The 19030-nt window shown below is 32.1% G+C and overlaps 13 non-coding genes across 13 annotated transcripts; all 13 read left to right on the top strand.

Moving 5' to 3' along the window:
• Positions 1 to 1480: 1480 nt before the first annotated feature.
• TRNAI-AAU (transfer RNA isoleucine (anticodon AAU)) lies at positions 1481 to 1554 on the top strand. The gene has a single exon. It is a non-coding gene; the product is annotated as a tRNA-Ile (tRNA).
• Positions 1555 to 2343: 789 nt separating this feature from the next.
• On the top strand, positions 2344 to 2417 carry TRNAI-AAU (transfer RNA isoleucine (anticodon AAU)). Its single transcript has one exon. It is a non-coding gene; the product is annotated as a tRNA-Ile (tRNA).
• Positions 2418 to 4072: 1655 nt separating this feature from the next.
• On the top strand, positions 4073 to 4146 carry TRNAI-AAU (transfer RNA isoleucine (anticodon AAU)). The gene has a single exon. It is a non-coding gene; the product is annotated as a tRNA-Ile (tRNA).
• Positions 4147 to 4935: 789 nt separating this feature from the next.
• Positions 4936 to 5009, top strand: TRNAI-AAU (transfer RNA isoleucine (anticodon AAU)). Its single transcript has one exon. It is a non-coding gene; the product is annotated as a tRNA-Ile (tRNA).
• Positions 5010 to 6661: 1652 nt separating this feature from the next.
• Positions 6662 to 6735, top strand: TRNAI-AAU (transfer RNA isoleucine (anticodon AAU)). Its single transcript has one exon. It is a non-coding gene; the product is annotated as a tRNA-Ile (tRNA).
• A 2515-nt stretch (positions 6736 to 9250) lies between these two features.
• On the top strand, positions 9251 to 9324 carry TRNAI-AAU (transfer RNA isoleucine (anticodon AAU)). The gene has a single exon. It is a non-coding gene; the product is annotated as a tRNA-Ile (tRNA).
• A 789-nt stretch (positions 9325 to 10113) lies between these two features.
• Positions 10114 to 10187, top strand: TRNAI-AAU (transfer RNA isoleucine (anticodon AAU)). Its single transcript has one exon. It is a non-coding gene; the product is annotated as a tRNA-Ile (tRNA).
• Positions 10188 to 12702: 2515 nt separating this feature from the next.
• On the top strand, positions 12703 to 12776 carry TRNAI-AAU (transfer RNA isoleucine (anticodon AAU)). Its single transcript has one exon. It is a non-coding gene; the product is annotated as a tRNA-Ile (tRNA).
• Positions 12777 to 14428: 1652 nt separating this feature from the next.
• On the top strand, positions 14429 to 14502 carry TRNAI-AAU (transfer RNA isoleucine (anticodon AAU)). The gene has a single exon. It is a non-coding gene; the product is annotated as a tRNA-Ile (tRNA).
• A 789-nt stretch (positions 14503 to 15291) lies between these two features.
• TRNAI-AAU (transfer RNA isoleucine (anticodon AAU)) lies at positions 15292 to 15365 on the top strand. The gene has a single exon. It is a non-coding gene; the product is annotated as a tRNA-Ile (tRNA).
• Positions 15366 to 17018: 1653 nt separating this feature from the next.
• TRNAI-AAU (transfer RNA isoleucine (anticodon AAU)) lies at positions 17019 to 17092 on the top strand. Its single transcript has one exon. It is a non-coding gene; the product is annotated as a tRNA-Ile (tRNA).
• A 789-nt stretch (positions 17093 to 17881) lies between these two features.
• TRNAI-AAU (transfer RNA isoleucine (anticodon AAU)) lies at positions 17882 to 17955 on the top strand. Its single transcript has one exon. It is a non-coding gene; the product is annotated as a tRNA-Ile (tRNA).
• Positions 17956 to 18744: 789 nt separating this feature from the next.
• Positions 18745 to 18818, top strand: TRNAI-AAU (transfer RNA isoleucine (anticodon AAU)). Its single transcript has one exon. It is a non-coding gene; the product is annotated as a tRNA-Ile (tRNA).
• The last annotated feature ends 212 nt before the right edge of the window (positions 18819 to 19030 follow it).

Genomic DNA, 19030 nt, shown 5'->3' with positions numbered 1-19030 from the left:
CCAAGTAACTAAATCTCTTATTTATTGCAATTTATTGAGGTCATTTTTGTTTTGTCTTGTTGATGAAATATAAAGATAGTATGAATGTAAACAGCTGAATATAAGCTTTCCAACTATCCCGGGTTAACAATTGGTAGCACTTCATCATCTGCTATTTTTTCAATAGTATGCTATGTATTTATTGAGCCTATTAGTTTAGTCTGTAGAGCATAAAGTTAAAAATGCCAAGGACATACTTTCAATCAGTCTCCAAGCCAATACTTGATGCTCCTTTAATTTTGAAAATAGATGTATTTTCTTCTGTATAATGTGTATGTCTATATTTCCTTTGAGGGGAAGCTGATAGAATGTTTAGATGAATCAATTGCATATAGGTGATGAATTGTTATTTATTGCTAAAACACATGGAAAAAACATTAATGGTTCTAAGTTCTAACACTAAGTATGAAAATCTCTTTTGTATTGTAATTTTTCTAAAGTCATATTAGTTTCTTCATGTTGATAATTTATATTTATAACTTCATGGTACACCTCTGAAATTAAGCTTTCCAAATCTCCCGGGTTAACTATCATTAGCACTTCTTCATATGCTGGACTTCCAGGAATTTGTGCAAAATGGCCTGTTAGCTCAGATGGTTAGAGCGTGGTGCTAATAACGCCAAGGTAACAGGTCCGATCCCTGTACAGGCCAAGTTTAATTGTTTGTAAAAAGATACATTTTTCTTGTGTCTCATTTTTGACTGTTTATCACCTTGGATCAAAAGCTACTTGAAGGATTGGATGAATACATTTGATATAGTTGTAGAATTAATTATCATTCTGAAAGCTCCTGGAATATCTATAATTGGTTCCAAGTTCTAACGCCAAGTAACTAAATCTCTTATTTATTGCAATTTATTGAGGTCATTTTTGTTTTGTCTTGTTGATGAAATATAAAGATAGTATGAATGTAAACAGCTGAATATAAGCTTTCCAACTATCCCGGGTTAACAATCAGTAGCACTTCATCATCTGCTATTTCTTCAATAGTATGCTATATATTTAGTGAGCCTATCAGTTTAGTCTTTAGAGCATAAAGTTAAAAATGCCAAGGACATACTTTCAATCAGTCTCCAAGCCAATAAGTGATGCTCCTTTAATGTTGAAAATAGATGTATTTTCTTCTGTATAATGTGTATGTCTATATTTCCTTTGAGGGGAAGCTGATAGAATGATTAGATGAATCAATTGCATATAGGTGATGAATTGTTATTTATTGCTAAAACACATGGAAAAAACATTAATGGTTCTAAGTTCTAACACTAAGTATGAAAATCTCTTTTGTATTGTAATTTTTCTAAAGTCATATTAGTTTCTTCATGTTGATAATTTATATTTATAACTTCATGGTACACCTCCGAAATTAAGCTTTCCAAATCTCCCGGGTTAACTGTCATTAGCACTTCTTCATATGCTGGACTTCCAGGAATTTGTGCAAAATGGCCTGTTAGCTCAGATGGTTAGAGCGTGGTGCTAATAACGCCAAGGTCACAGGTTCGATCCCTGTACAGGCCAAGTTTAATTGTTTGAAAAAAGATTAATTTTTCTTGTGTCTCATTTTTGACTGTTTATCACCTTGGATCAAACGCTGCTTGAAGGATTGGATGAATGCATTTGATATAGTTGTAGAATTAATTATTATTCTGAAAGCTCCTGGAATATCTATTAATGGTTCTAAGTTCTAACGCCAAGTAACTAAATCTCTTATTTATTGCAATTTATTGAGGTCATTTTTGTTTTGTCTTGTTGATGAAATATAAAGATAGTATGAATGTAAACAGCTGAATATAAGCTTTCCAACTATCCCGGGTTAACAATCGGTAGCACTTCATCATCTGCTATTTCTTCAATAGTATGCTATATATTTATTGAGCCTATTAGTTTAGTCTTTAGAGCATAAAGTTAACAATGCCAAGAACATACTTTCAATCAGTCTCTAAGCCAATACTTGATGCTCCTTTAATGTTGAAAATAGATGTATTTTCTTCAGTATCGTTTGTATGTCTATATTTCCTTCGAGGGGAAGCTGACACAATGATTAGATGAATCAATTGCATATAGGTGATGAATTGTTATTTATTGCTAAAACACATGGAAAAAACATTAATGGCTCTAAGTTCTAACACTAAGTATGAAAATCTCTTTTGTATTGTAATTTTTCTAAAGTCATATTAGTTTCTTCATGTTGATATTATATATTTATAACTTCATGCTAAACCTCCGAAATTAAGCTTTCCAAATCTCCCGGGTTAACTATCATTAGCACTTCTTCATATGCTGGACTTCCAGTAATTTGTGCAAAATGGCCTGTTAGCTCAGATGGTTAGAGCGTGGTGCTAATAACGCCAAGGTCACAGGTTCGATCCCTGTACAGGCCAAGTTTAATTGTTTGTAAAAAGGTTAATTTTTCTTGTGTCTCATTTTTGACTGTTTATCACCTTGGATCAAGCGCTGCTTGAAGGATTGGATGAATACATTTGATATAGTTGTAGAATTAATTATTATTCTGAAAGCTCCTGAAATATCTATTAATGGTTCTAAATTCTAACGCCAAGTAACTAAATCTCTTATTTATTGCAATTTATTGAGGTCATTTTTTTTTTGTCTTGTTGATGAAATATAAAGATAGTATGAATGTAAACAGCTGAATATAAGCTTTCCAAATATCCCGGGTTAACAATCGGTAGCACTTCATCATCTGCTATTTCTTCAATAGTATGCTATGTATTTATTGAGCCTATTAGTTTAGTCTGTAGAGCATAAAGTTAAAAATGCCAAGGACATACTTTCAATCAGTCTCCAAGCCAATACTTGATGCTCCTTTAATGTTGAAAATATATGTATTTTCTTCTGTATAATGTGTATGTCTATGTTTCCTTTGAGGGGAAGCTAATAGAATGATTAGATCAATCAATTGCATATAGGTGATGAATTGTTATTTATTGCTAAAACACATGGAAAAAACATTAATGGTTCTAAGTTCTAACACTAAGTATGAAAATCTCTTTTGTATTGTAATTTTTCTAAAGTCATATTAGTTTCTTCATGTTGATAATTTATATTTATAACTTCATGGTACACCTCTGAAATTAAGCTTTCCAAATCTCCCGGGTTAACTATCATTAGCACTTCTTCATATGCTGGACTTCCAGGAATTTGTGCAAAACGGACTGTTAGCTCAGATGGTTAGTGCGTGGTGCTAATAACGCCAAGGTCACAGGTTCGATCCCTGTACAGGCCAAGTTTAATTGTTTGTAAAAAGAATAATTTTTCTTGTGTCTCATTTTTGACTGTTTATCACCTTGGATCAAACGCTGCTTGAAGGATTGGATGAATGCATTTGATATAGTTGTAGAATTAATTATTATTCTGAAAGCTCCTGGAATATCTATTAATGGTTCTAAGTTCTAACGCCAAGTAACTAAATCTCTTATTTATTGCAATTTATTGAGGTCATTTTTGTTTTGTCTTGTTGATGAAATATAAATATAGTATGAATGTAAACAGCTGAATATAAGCTTTCCAACTATCCCGGGTTAACAATCGGTAGCACTTCATCATCTGCTATTTCTTCAATAGTATGCTATATATTTATTGAGCCTATTAGTTTAGTCTTTAGAGCATAAAGTTAACAATGCCAAGAACATACTTTCAATCAGTCTCTAAGCCAATACTTGATGCTCCTTTAATGTTGAAAATAGATGTATTTTCTTCAGTATCATTTGTATGTCTATATTTCCTTCGGGGGGGGGAAGCTGACACAATGATTAGATGAATCAATTGCATATAGGTGATGAATTGTTATTTATTGCTAAAACACATGGAAAAAACATTAATGGCTCTAAGTTCTAACACTAAGTATGAAAATCTCTTTTGTATTGTAATTTTTCTAAAGTTATATTAGTTTCTTCATGTTGATATTATATATTTATAACTTCATGGTAAACCTCCGAAATTAAGCTTTCCAAATCTCCCAGGTTAACTATCATTAGCACTTCTTCATATGCTGGACTTCCAGGAGTTTGTGCAATCTGGCCTGTTAGCTCAGCTGGTTAGAGCGTGGTGCTAATAACGCCAAGGTCACAGGTTCGATCCCTGTACAGGCCAAGTTTAATTGTTTGAAAAAAGATTAATTTTTCTTGTGTCTCATTTTTGACTGTTTATCACCTTGGATCAAACGATGCTTGAAGAATTGGATGAATACATTTGATATAGTTGTAGAATTAATTATTATTCTGAAAGCTCCTGGAATATCTATTAATGGTTCTAAGTTCTAACACCAAGTAACTAAATCTCTTATTTATTGCAATTTATTGAGGTCATTTTTGTTTTGTCTTGTTGATGAAATATAAAAATAGTATGAATGTAAACAGCTGAATATAAGCTTTCCAACTATCCCGGGTTAACAATCAGTAGCACTTCATCATCTGCTATTTCTTCAACAGTATGCTATATATTTTTTGAGCCTATTATTTTAGTCTTTAGAGCATAAAGTTAACAATGCCAAGAACATACTTTCAATCAGTCTCTAAGCCAATACTTGATGCTCCTTTAATGTTGAAAATAGATGTATTTTCTTCAGTATCATTTGTATGTCTATATTTCCTTCGAGCGGAAGCTGACACAATGATTAGATGAATCAATTGCATATAGGTGATGAATTGTTATTTATTGCTAAAACACATGGAAAAAACATTAATGGCTCTAAGTTCTAACACTAAGTATGAAAATCTCTTTTGTATTGTAATTTTTCTAAAGTCATATTAGTTTCTTCATGTTGATATTATATATTTATAACTTCATGGTAAACCTCCGAAATTAAGCTTTCCAAATCTCCCGGGTTAACTATCATTAGCACTTCTTCATATGCTGGACTTCCAGTAACTTGTGCAAAATGGCCTGTTAGCTCAGATGGTTAGAGCGTGGTGCTAATAACGCCAAGGTCACAGGTTCGATCCCTGTACAGGCCAAGTTTAATTGTTTGTAAAAAGATTAATTTTTCTTGTGTCTCATTTTTGACTGTTTATCACCTTGGATCAAAAGCTGCTTGAAGGATTGGATGAATACATTTGATATAGTTGTAGAAATAATTATTATTCTGAAAGCTCCTGAAATATCTATTAATGGTTCTAAGTTCTAACGCCAAGTAACTAAATCTCTTATTTATTGCAATTTATTGAGGTCATTTTTGTTTTGTCTTGTTGATGAAATATAAAGATAGTATGAATGTAAACAGCTGAATATAAGCTTTCCAAATATCCCGGGTTAACAATCGGTAGCACTTCATCATCTGCTATTTCTTCAATAGTATGCTATGTATATATTGAGCCTATTAGTTTAGTCTGTAGAGCATAAAGTTAAAAATGCCAAGGACATACTTTCAATCAGTCTCCAAGCCAATACTTGATGCTCCTTTAATGTTGAAAATAGATGTATTTTCTTCTGTATAATGTGTATGTCTATGTTTCCTTTGAGGGGAAGCTAATAGAATGATTAGATCAATCAATTGCATATAGGTGATGAATTGTTATTTATTGCTAAAACACATGGAAAAAACATTAATGGTTCTAAGTTCTAACACTAAGTATGAAAATCTCTTTTGTATTGTAATTTTTCTAAAGTCATATTAGTTTCTTCATGTTGATAATTTATATTTATAACTTCATGGTACACCTCTGAAATTAAGCTTTCCAAATCTCCCGGGTTAACTATCATTAGCACTTCTTCATATGCTGGACTTCCAGGAATTTGTGCAATCTGGCCTGTTAGCTCAGATGGTTAGAGCGTGGTGCTAATAACGCCAAGGTCACAGGTCAGATCCCTGTACAGGCCAAGTTTAATTGTTTGAAAAAAGATTAATTTTTCTTGTGTCTCATTTTTGACTGTTTATCACCTTGGATCAAACGATGCTTGAAGAATTGGATGAATACATTTGATATAGTTGTAGAATTAATTATTATTCTGAAAGCTCCTGGAATATCTATTAATGGTTCTAAGTTCTAACACCAAGTAACTAAATCTCTTATTTATTACAATTTATTGAGGTCATTTTTGTTTTGTCTTGTTGATGAAATATAAAAATAATATGAATGTAAACAGCTGAATATAAGCTTTCCAACTATCCCGGGTTAACAATCAGTAGCACTTCATCATCTGCTATTTCTTCAACAGTATGCTATATATTTTTTGAGCCTATTATTTTAGTCTTTAGAGCATAAAGTTAACAATGCCAAGAACATACTTTCAATCAGTCTCTAAGCCAATACTTGATGCTCCTTTAATGTTGAAAATACATGTATTTTCTTCTGTATTATGTGTATCTCTATATTTCCTTTGAGGGGAAGCTGATAGAATGATTAAATGAATCAATTGCATATAGGTGATGAATTGTTATTTATTGCTAAAACACATGGAAAAAACATTAATGGTTCTAAGTTCTAACACTAAGTATGAAAATCTCTTTTGTATTGTAATTTTTTTAAAGTCATATAAGTTTCTTCATGTTGATATTATATATTTATAACTTCATGGTAAACCTCTGAAATTAAGCTTTCCAAATCTCCCGGGTTAACTATCATTAGCACTTCTTCATATGCTGGACTTCCAGTAAATTGTGCAAAATGGCCTGTTAGCTCAGATGGTTAGAGCGTGGTGCTAATAACGCCAAGGTCACAGGTTCGATCCCTGTACAGGCCAAGTTTAATTGTTTGTAAAAAGATAAATGTTTCTTTTGTCTCATTTTTGACTGTTTATCACCTTGGATCAAACGCTGCTTGAAGGATTGGATGAATACATTTGATATAGTTGTAGAATTAATTATTATTCTGAAAGCTCCTGAAATATCTATTAATGGTTCTAAGTTCTAACGCCAAGTAACTAAATCTCTTATTTATTGCAATTTATTGAGGTCATTTTTGTTTTGTCTTGTTGATGAAATATAAAGATAGTATGAATGTAAACAGCTGAATATAAGCTTTCCAACTATCCCGGGTTAACAATCGGTAGCACTTCATCATCTGCTATTTTTTCAATAGTATGCTATGTATTTATTGAGCCTATTAGTTTAGTCTGTAGAGCATAAAGTTAAAAATGCCAAGGACATACTTTCAATCAGTCTCCAAGCCAATACTTGATGCTCCTTTAATGTTGAAAATAGATGTATTTTCTTCTGTATAATGTGTATGTCTATATTTCCTTTGAGGGGAAGCTGATAGAATGTTTAGATGAATCAATTGCATATAGGTGATGAATTGTTATTTATTGCTAAAACACATGGAAAAAACATTAATGGTTCTAAGTTCTAACACTAAGTATGAAAATCTCTTTTGTATTGTAATTTTTCTAAAGTCATATTAGTTTCTTCATGTTGATAATTTATATTTATAACTTCATGGTACACCTCTGAAATTAAGCTTTCCAAATCTCCCGGGTTAACTATCATTAGCACTTCTTCATATGCTGGACTTCCAGGAATTTGTGCAAAATGGCCTGTTAGCTCAGATGGTTAGAGCGTGGTGCTAATAACGCCAAGGTAACAGGTCCGATCCCTGTACAGGCCAAGTTTAATTGTTTGTAAAAAGATACATTTTTCTTGTGTCTCATTTTTGACTGTTTATCACCTTGGATCAAAAGCTACTTGAAGGATTGGATGAATACATTTGATATAGTTGTAGAATTAATTATTATTCTGAAAGCTCCTGAAATATCTATTAATGGTTCTAAGTTCTAACGCCAAGTAACTAAATCTCTTATTTATTGCAATTTATTGAGGTCATTTTTGTTTTGTCTTGTTGATGAAATATAAAGATAGTATGAATGTAAACAGCTGAATATAAGCTTTCCAACTATCCCGGGTTAACAATTGGTAGCACTTCATCATCTGCTATTTTTTCAATAGTATGCTATGTATTTATTGAGCCTATTAGTTTAGTCTGTAGAGCATAAAGTTAAAAATGCCAAGGACATACTTTCAATCAGTCTCCAAGCCAATACTTGATGCTCCTTTAATGTTGAAAATAGATGTATTTTCTTCTGTATAATGTGTATGTCTATATTTCCTTTGAGGGGAAGCTGATAGAATGTTTAGATGAATCAATTGCATATAGGTGATGAATTGTTATTTATTGCTAAAACACATGGAAAAAACATTAATGGTTCTAAGTTCTAACACTAAGTATGAAAATCTCTTTTGTATTGTAATTTTTCTAAAGTCATATTAGTTTCTTCATGTTGATAATTTATATTTATAACTTCATGGTACACCTCTGAAATTAAGCTTTCCAAATCTCCCGGGTTAACTATCATTAGCACTTCTTCATATGCTGGACTTCCAGGAATTTGTGCAAAATGGCCTGTTAGCTCAGATGGTTAGAGCGTGGTGCTAATAACGCCAAGGTAACAGGTCCGATCCCTGTACAGGCCAAGTTTAATTGTTTGTAAAAAGATACATTTTTCTTGTGTCTCATTTTTGACTGTTTATCACCTTGGATCAAAAGCTACTTGAAGGATTGGATGAATACATTTGATATAGTTGTAGAATTAATTATCATTCTGAAAGCTCCTGGAATATCTATAATTGGTTCCAAGTTCTAACGCCAAGTAACTAAATCTCTTATTTATTGCAATTTATTGAGGTCATTTTTGTTTTGTCTTGTTGATGAAATATAAAGATAGTATGAATGTAAACAGCTGAATATAAGCTTTCCAACTATCCCGGGTTAACAATCAGTAGCACTTCATCATCTGCTATTTCTTCAATAGTATGCTATATATTTAGTGAGCCTCTCAGTTTAGTCTTTAGAGCATAAAGTTAAAAATGCCAAGGACATACTTTCAATCAGTCTCCAAGCCAATAAGTGATGCTCCTTTAATGTTGAAAATAGATGTATTTTCTTCTGTATAATGTGTATGTCTATATTTCCTTTGAGGGGAAGCTGATAGAATGATTAGATGAATCAATTGCATATAGGTGATGAAATGTTATTTATTGCTAAAACACATGGAAAAAACATTAATGGTTCTAAGTTCTAACACTAAGTATGAAAATCTCTTTTGTATTGTAATTTTTCTAAAGTCATATTAGTTTCTTCATGTTGATAATTTATATTTATAACTTCATGGTACACCTCCGAAATTAAGCTTTCCAAATCTCCCGGGTTAACTGTCATTAGCACTTCTTCATATGCTGGACTTCCAGGAATTTGTGCAAAATGGCCTGTTAGCTCAGATGGTTAGAGCGTGGTGCTAATAACGCCAAGGTCACAGGTTCGATCCCTGTACAGGCCAAGTTTAATTGTTTGAAAAAAGATTAATTTTTCTTGTGTCTCATTTTTGACTGTTTATCACCTTGGATCAAACGCTGCTTGAAGGATTGGATGAATGCATTTGATATAGTTGTAGAATTAATTATTATTCTGAAAGCTCCTGGAATATCTATTAATGGTTCTAAGTTCTAACGCCAAGTAACTAAATCTCTTATTTATTGCAATTTATTGAGGTCATTTTTGTTTTGTCTTGTTGATGAAATATAAAGATAGTATGAATGTAAACAGCTGAATATAAGCTTTCCAACTATCCCGGGTTAACAATCGGTAGCACTTCATCATCTGCTATTTCTTCAATAGTATGCTATATATTTATTGAGCCTATTAGTTTAGTCTTTAGAGCATAAAGTTAACAATGCCAAGAACATACTTTCAATCAGTCTCTAAGCCAATACTTGATGCTCCTTTAATGTTGAAAATAGATGTATTTTCTTCAGTATCGTTTGTATGTCTATATTTCCTTCGAGGGGAAGCTGACACAATGATTAGATGAATCAATTGCATATAGGTGATGAATTGTTATTTATTGCTAAAACACATGGAAAAAACATTAATGGCTCTAAGTTCTAACACTAAGTATGAAAATCTCTTTTGTATTGTAATTTTTCTAAAGTCATATTAGTTTCTTCATGTTGATATTATATATTTATAACTTCATGCTAAACCTCCGAAATTAAGCTTTCCAAATCTCCCGGGTTAACTATCATTAGCACTTCTTCATATGCTGGACTTCCAGTAATTTGTGCAAAATGGCCTGTTAGCTCAGATGGTTAGAGCGTGGTGCTAATAACGCCAAGGTCACAGGTTCGATCCCTGTACAGGCCAAGTTTAATTGTTTGTAAAAAGGTTAATTTTTCTTGTGTCTCATTTTTGACTGTTTATCACCTTGGATCAAGCGCTGCTTGAAGGATTGGATGAATACATTTGATATAGTTGTAGAATTAATTATTATTCTGAAAGCTCCTGAAATATCTATTAATGGTTCTAAATTCTAACGCCAAGTAACTAAATCTCTTATTTATTGCAATTTATTGAGGTCATTTTTTTTTTGTCTTGTTGATGAAATATAAAGATAGTATGAATGTAAACAGCTGAATATAAGCTTTCCAAATATCCCGGGTTAACAATCGGTAGCACTTCATCATCTGCTATTTCTTCAATAGTATGCGATGTATTTATTGAGCCTATTAGTTTAGTCTGTAGAGCATAAAGTTAAAAATGCCAAGGACATACTTTCAATCAGTCTCCAAGCCAATACTTGATGCTCCTTTAATGTTGAAAATAGATGTATTTTCTTCTGTATAATTTGTATGTCTATATTTCCTTTGAGGGGAAGCTAATAGAATGATTAGATCAATCAATTGCATATAGGTGATGAATTGTTATTCATTGCTAAAACACATGGAAAAAACATTAATGGTTCTAAGTTCTAACACTAAGTATGAAAATCTCTTTTGTATTGTAATTTTTCTAAAGTCATATTAGTTTCTTCATGTTGATAATTTATATTTATAACTTTATGGTACACCTCTGAAATTAAGCTTTCCAAATCTCCCGGGTTAACTATCATTAGCAATTCTTCATAGGCTGGACTTCCAGGAATTTGTGCAAAACGGCCTGTTAGCTCAGATGGTTAGCGCGTGGTGCTAATAACGCCAAGGTCACAGGTTCGATCCCTGTACAGGCCAAGTTTAATTGTTTGTAAAAAGATTAATTTTTCTTGTGTCTCATTTTTGACTGTTTATCACCTTGGATCAAACGCTGCTTGAAGGATTGGATGAATGCATTTGATATAGTTGTAGAATTAATTATTATTCTGAAAGCTCCTGGAATATCTATTAATGGTTCTAAGTTCTAACGCCAAGTAACTAAATCTCTTATTTATTGCAATTTATTGAGGTCATTTTTGTTTTGTCTTGTTGATGAAATATAAAGATAGTATGAATGTAAACAGCTGAATATAAGCTTTCCAACTATCCCGGGTTAACAATTGGTAGCACTTCATCATCTGCTATTTCTTCAATAGTATGCTATATATTTATTGAGCCTATTAGTTTAGTCTTTAGAGCATAAAGTTAACAATGCCAAGAACATACTTTCAATCAGTCTCTAAGCCAATACTTGATGCTCCTTTAATGTTGAAAATAGATGTATTTTCTTCTGTATAATGTGTATGTCTATATTTCCTTTGAGGGGAAGCTGATAGAATGTTTAGATGAATCAATTGCATATAGGTGATGAATTGTTATTTATTGCTAAAACACATGGAAAAAACATTAATGGTTCTAAGTTCTAACACTAAGTATGAAAATCTCTTTTGTATTGTAATTTTTCTAAAGTCATATTAGTTTCTTCATGTTGATAATTTATATTTATAACTTCATGGTACACCTCTGAAATTAAGCTTTCCAAATCTCCCGGGTTAACTATCATTAGCACTTCTTCATATGCTGGACTTCCAGGAATTTGTGCAAAATGGCCTGTTAGCTCAGATGGTTAGAGTGTGGTGCTAATAACGCCAAGGTAACAGGTCCGATCCCTGTACAGGCCAAGTTTAATTGTTTGTAAAAAGATACATTTTTCTTGTGTCTCATTTTTGACTGTTTATCACCTTGGATCAAAAGCTACTTGAAGGATTGGATGAATACATTTGATATAGTTGTAGAATTAATTATCATTCTGAAAGCTCCTGGAATATCTATAATTGGTTCCAAGTTCTAACGCCAAGTAACTAAATCTCTTATTTATTGCAATTTATTGAGGTCATTTTTGTTTTGTCTTGTTGATGAAATATAAAGATAGTATGAATGTAAACAGCTGAATATAAGCTTTCCAACTATCCCGGGTTAACAATCAGTAGCACTTCATCATCTGCTATTTCTTCAATAGTATGCTATATATTTAGTGAGCCTATCAGTTTAGTCTTTAGAGCATAAAGTTAAAAATGCCAAGGACATACTTTCAATCAGTCTCCAAGCCAATAAGTGATGCTCCTTTAATGTTGAAAATAGATGTATTTTCTTCTGTATAATGTGTATGTCTATATTTCCTTTGAGGGGAAGCTGATAGAATGATTAGATGAATCAATTGCATATAGGTGATGAATTGTTATTTATTGCTAAAACACATGGAAAAAACATTAATGGTTCTAAGTTCTAACACTAAGTATGAAAATCTCTTTTGTATTGTAATTTTTCTAAAGTCATATTAGTTTCTTCATGTTGATAATTTATATTTATAACTTCATGGTACACCTCCGAAAATAAGCTTTCCAAATCTCCCGGGTTAACTGTCATTAGCACTTCTTCATATGCTGGACTTCCAGGAATTTGTGCAAAATGGCCTGTTAGCTCAGATGGTTAGAGCGTGGTGCTAATAACGCCAAGGTCACAGGTTCGATCCCTGTACAGGCCAAGTTTAATTGTTTGTAAAAAGATAAATGTTTCTTTTGTCTCATTTTTGACTGTTTATCACCTTGGATCAAACGCTGCTTGAAGGATTGGATGAATACATTTGATATAGTTGTAGAATTAATTATTATTCTGAAAGCTCCTGAAATATCTATTAATGGTTCTAAGTTCTAACGCCAAGTAACTAAATCTCTTATTTATTGCAATTTATTGAGGTCATTTTTGTTTTGTCTTGTTGATGAAATATAAAGATAGTATGAATGTAAACAGCTGAATATAAGCTTTCCAACTATCCCGGGTTAACAATTGGTAGCACTTCATCATCTGCTATTTTTTCAATAGTATGCTATGTATTTATTGAGCCTATTAGTTTAGTCTGTAGAGCATAAAGTTAAAAATGCCAAGGACATACTTTCAATCAGTCTCCAAGCCAATACTTGATGCTCCTTTAATGTTGAAAATAGATGTATTTTCTTCTGTATAATGTGTATGTCTATATTTCCTTTGAGGGGAAGCTGATAGAATGTTTAGATGAATCAATTGCATATAGGTGATGAATTGTTATTTATTGCTAAAACACATGGAAAAAACATTAATGGTTCTAAGTTCTAACACTAAGTATGAAAATCTCTTTTGTATTGTAATTTTTCTAAAGTCATATTAGTTTCTTCATGTTGATAATTTATATTTATAACTTCATGGTACACCTCTGAAATTAAGCTTTCCAAATCTCCCGGGTTAACTATCATTAGCACTTCTTCATATGCTGGACTTCCAGGAATTTGTGCAAAATGGCCTGTTAGCTCAGATGGTTAGAGCGTGGTGCTAATAACGCCAAGGTAACAGGTCCGATCCCTGTACAGGCCAAGTTTAATTGTTTGTAAAAAGATACATTTTTCTTGTGTCTCATTTTTGACTGTTTATCACCTTGGATCAAAAGCTACTTGAAGAATTGGATGAATACATTTGATATAGTTGTAGAATTAATTATCATTCTGAAAGCTCCTGGAATATCTATAATTGGTTCCAAGTTCTAACGCCAAGTAACTAAATCTCTTATTTATTGCAATTTATTGAGGTCATTTTTGTTTTGTCTTGTTGATGAAATATAAAGATAGTATGAATGTAAACAGCTGAATATAAGCTTTCCAACTATCCCGGGTTAACAATCAGTAGCACTTCATCATCTGCTATTTCTTCAATAGTATGCTATATATTTAGTGAGCCTATCAGTTTAGTCTTTAGAGCATAAAGTTAAAAATGCCAAGGACATACTTTCAATCAGTCTCCAAGCCAATAAGTGATGCTCCTTTAATGTTGAAAATAGATGTATTTTCTTCTGTATAATGTGTATGTCTATATTTCCTTTGAGGGGAAGCTGATAGAATGATTAGATGAATCAATTGCATATAGGTGATGAATTGTTATTTATTGCTAAAACACATGGAAAAAACATTAATGGTTCTAAGTTCTAACACTAAGTATGAAAATCTCTTTTGTATTGTAATTTTTCTAAAGTCATATTAGTTTCTTCATGTTGATAATTTATATTTATAACTTCATGGTACACCTCCGAAATTAAGCTTTCCAAATCTCCCGGGTTAACTGTCATTAGCACTTCTTCATATGCTGGACTTCCAGGAATTTGTGCAAAATGGCCTGTTAGCTCAGATGGTTAGAGCGTGGTGCTAATAACGCCAAGGTCACAGGTTCGATCCCTGTACAGGCCAAGTTTAATTGTTTGAAAAAAGATTAATTTTTCTTGTGTCTCATTTTTGACTGTTTATCACCTTGGATCAAACGCTGCTTGAAGGATTGGATGAATGCATTTGATATAGTTGTAGAATTAATTATTATTCTGAAAGCTCCTGGAATATCTATTAATGGTTCTAAGTTCTAACGCCAAGTAACTAAATCTCTTATTTATTGCAATTTATTGAGGTCATTTTTGTTTTGTCTTGTTGATGAAATATAAAGATAGTATGAATGTAAACAGCTGAATATAAGCTTTCCAACTATCCCGGGTTAACAATCGGTAGCACTTCATCATCTGCTATTTCTTCAATAGTATGCTATATATTTATTGAGCCTATTAGTTTAGTCTTTAGAGCATAAAGTTAACAATGCCAAGAACATACTTTCAATCAGTCTCTAAGCCAATACTTGATGCTCCTTTAATGTTGAAAATAGATGTATTTTCTTCAGTATCGTTTGTATGTCTATATTTCCTTCGAGGGGAAGCTGACACAATGATTAGATGAATCAATTGCATATAGGTGATGAATTGTTATTTATTGCTAAAACACATGGAAAAAACATTAATGGCTCTAAGTTCTAACACTAAGTATGAAAATCTCTTTTGTTTTGTAATTTTTCTAAAGTCATATTAGTTTCTTCATGTTGATATTATATATTTATAACTTCATGCTAAACCTCCGAAATTAAGCTTTCCAAATCTCCCGGGTTAACTATCATTAGCACTTCTTCATATGCTGGACTTCCAGTAATTTGTGCAAAATGGCCTGTTAGCTCAGATGGTTAGAGCGTGGTGCTAATAACGCCAAGGTCACAGGTTCGATCCCTGTACAGGCCAAGTTTAATTGTTTGTAAAAAGGTTAATTTTTCTTGTGTCTCATTTTTGACTGTTTATCACCTTGGATCAAGCGCTGCTTGAAGGATTGGATGAATACATTTGATATAGTTGTAGAATTAATTATTATTCTGAAAGCTCCTGAAATATCTATTAATGGTTCTAAATTCTAACGCCAAGTAACTAAATCTCTTATTTATTGCAATTTATTGAGGTCATTTTTTTTTTGTCTTGTTGATGAAATATAAAGATAGTATGAATGTAAACAGCTGAATATAAGCTTTCCAAATATCCCGGGTTAACAATCGGTAGCACTTCATCATCTGCTATTTCTTCAATAGTATGCTATGTATTTATTGAGCCTATTAGTTTAGTCTGTAGAGCATAAAGTTAAAAATGCCAAGGACATACTTTCAATCAGTCTCCAAGCCAATACTTGATGCTCCTTTAATGTTGAAAATAGATGTATTTTCTTCTGTATAATTTGTATGTCTATATTTCCTTTGAGGGGAAGCTAATAGAATGATTAGATCAATCAATTGCATATAGGTGATGAATTGTTATTCATTGCTAAAACACATGGAAAAAACATTAATGGTTCTAAGTTCTAACACTAAGTATGAAAATCTCTTTTGTATTGTAATTTTTCTAAAGTCATATTAGTTTCTTCATGTTGATAATTTATATTTATAACTTTATGGTACACCTCTGAAATTAAGCTTTCCAAATCTCCCGGGTTAACTATCATTAGCAGTTCTTCATAGGCTGGACTTCCAGGAATTTGTGCAAAATGGCCTGTTAGCTCAGATGGTTAGCGCGTGGTGCTAATAACGCCAAGGTCACAGGTTCGATCCCAGTACAGGCCAAGTTTAATTGTTTGTAAAAAGATTAATTTTTCTTGTGTCTCATTTTTGACTGTTTATCACCTTGGATCAAACGCTGCTTGAAGGATTGGATGAATGCATTTGATATAGTTGTAGAATTAATTATTATTCTGAAAGCTCCTGAAATATCTATTAATGGTTCTAAGTTCTAACGCCAAGTAACTAAATCTCTTATTTATTGCAATTTATTGAGGTCATTTTTGTTTTGTCTTGTTGATGAAATATAAAGATAGTATGAATGTAAACAGCTGAATATAAGCTTTCCAACTATCCCGGGTTAACAATCGGTAGCACTTCATCATCTGCTATTTCTTCAATAGTATGCTATATATTTATTGAGCCTATTAGTTTAGTCTTTAGAGCATAAAGTTAACAATGCCAAGAACATACTTTCAATCAGTCTCTAAGCCAATACTTGATGCTCCTTTAATGTCGAAAATAGATGTATTTTCTTCAGTATCATTTGTATGTCTATATTTCCTTCGAGGGGAAGCTGACACAATGATTAGATGAATCAATTGCATATAGGTGATGAATTGTTATTTATTGCTAAAACACATGGAAAAAACATTAATGGCTCTAAGTTCTAACACTAAGTATGAAAATCTCTTTTGTATTGTAATTTTTCTAAAGTCATATTAGTTTCTTCATGTTGATATTATATATTTATAACTTCATGGTAAACCTCCGAAATTAAGCTTTCCAAATCTCCCCCGGTTAACTATCATTAGCACTTCTTCATATGCTGGACTTCCAGGAATTTGTGCAAAATGGCCTGTTAGCTCAGATGGTTAGAGCGTGGTGCTAATAACGCCAAGGTCACAGGTTCGATCCCTGTACAGGCCAAGTTTAATTGTTTGAAAAAAGATTAATTTTTCTTGTGTCTCATTTTTGACTGTTTATCACCTTGGATCAAACGCTGCTTGAAGGATTGGATGAATGCATTTGATATAGTTGTAGAATTAATTATTATTCTGAAAGCTCCTGGAATATCTATTAATGGTTCTAAGTTCTAACGCCAAGTAACTAAATCTCTTATTTATTGCAATTTATTGAGGTCATTTTTGTTTTGTCTTGTTGATGAAATATAAAGATAGTATGAATGTAAACAGCTGAATATAAGCTTTCCAACTATCCCGGGTTAACAATCGGTAGCACTTCATCATCTGCTATTACTTCAATAGTATGCTATATATTTATTGAGCCTATTAGTTTAGTCTTTAGAGCATAAAGTTAACAATGCCAAGAACATACTTTCAATCAGTCTCTAAGCCAATACTTGATGCTCCTTTAATGTTGAAAATAGATGTATTTTCTTCTGTATCATGTGTATCTCTATATTTCCTTTGAGGGGAAGCTGATAGAATGATTAAATGTATCAATTGCATATAGGTGATGAATTGTTATTTATTGCTAAAACACATGGAAAAAACATTAATGGTTCTAAGTTCTAACACTAAGTATGAAAATCTCTTTTGTATTCTAATTTTTTTAAAGTCATATAAGTTTCTTCATGTTGATATTATATATTTATAACTTCATGGTAAACCTCTGAAATTAAGCTTTCCAAATCTCCCGGGTTAACTATCATTAGCACTTCTTCATATGCTGGACTTCCAGTAATTTGTGCAAAATGGCCTGTTAGCTCAGATGGTTAGAGCGTGGTGCTAATAACGCCAAGGTCACAGGTTCGATCCCTGTACAGGCCAAGTTTAATTGTTTGTAAAAAGGTTAATTTTTCTTGTGTCTCATTTTTGACTGTTTATCACCTTGGATCAAACGCTGCTTGAAGGATTGGATGAATACATTTGATATAGTTGTAGAATTAATTATTATTCTGAAAGCTCCTGAAATATCTATTAATGGTTCTAAATTCTAACGCCAAGTAACTAAATCTCTTATTTATTGCAATTTATTGAGGTCATTTTTGTTTAGTCTTGTTGATGAAATATAAAGATAGTAGGAATGTAAACAGCTGAATATAAGCTTTCCAAATATCCCGGGTTAACAATCGGTAGCACTTCATCATCTGCTATTTCTTCAATAGTATGCTATGTATTTATTGAGCCTATTAGTTTAGTCTGTAGAGCATAAAGTTAAAAATGCCAAGGACATACTTTCAATCAGTCTCCAAGCCAATACTTGATGCTCCTTTAATGTTGAAAATAGATGTATTTTCTTCTGTATAATGTGTATGTCTATATTTCCTTTGAGGGGAAGCTAATAGAATGATTAGATCAATCAATTGCATATAGGTGATGAATTGTTATTTATTGCTAAAACACATGGAAAAAACATTAATGGTTCTAAGTTCTAACACTAAGTATGAAAATCTCTTTTGTATTGTAATTTTTCTAAAGTCATATTAGTTTCTTCATGTTGATAATTTATATTTATAACTTCATGGTACACCTCTGAAATTAAGCTTTCCAAATCTCCCGGGTTAACTATCATTAGCACTTCTTCATATGCTGGACTTCCATGAAATTGTGCAAAACGGCCTGTTAGCTCAGATGGTTAGAGCGTGGTGCTAATAACGCCAAGGTCACAGGTTCGATCCCTGTACAGGCCAAGTTTAATTGTTTGTAAAAAGATTAATTTTTCTTGTGTCTCATTTTTGACTGTTTATCACCTTGGATCAAATGCTGCTTGAAGGATTGGATGAATACATTTGATATAGTTGTAGAATTAATTATTATTCTGAAAGCTCCTGGAATATCTATTAATGGTTCTAAGTTCTAACGCCAAGTAACTAAATCTCTTATTTATTGCAATTCATTGAGG

Source organism: Lissotriton vulgaris, chromosome 4_1 (assembly GCF_964263255.1).
Source record: "Lissotriton vulgaris chromosome 4_1, aLisVul1.2, whole genome shotgun sequence".
Taxonomy (NCBI): domain Eukaryota; kingdom Metazoa; phylum Chordata; class Amphibia; order Caudata; family Salamandridae; genus Lissotriton; species Lissotriton vulgaris.
Note: the sequence above shows the minus strand (reverse complement) of the source record. Positions and strands in the feature narration are given on the sequence as shown.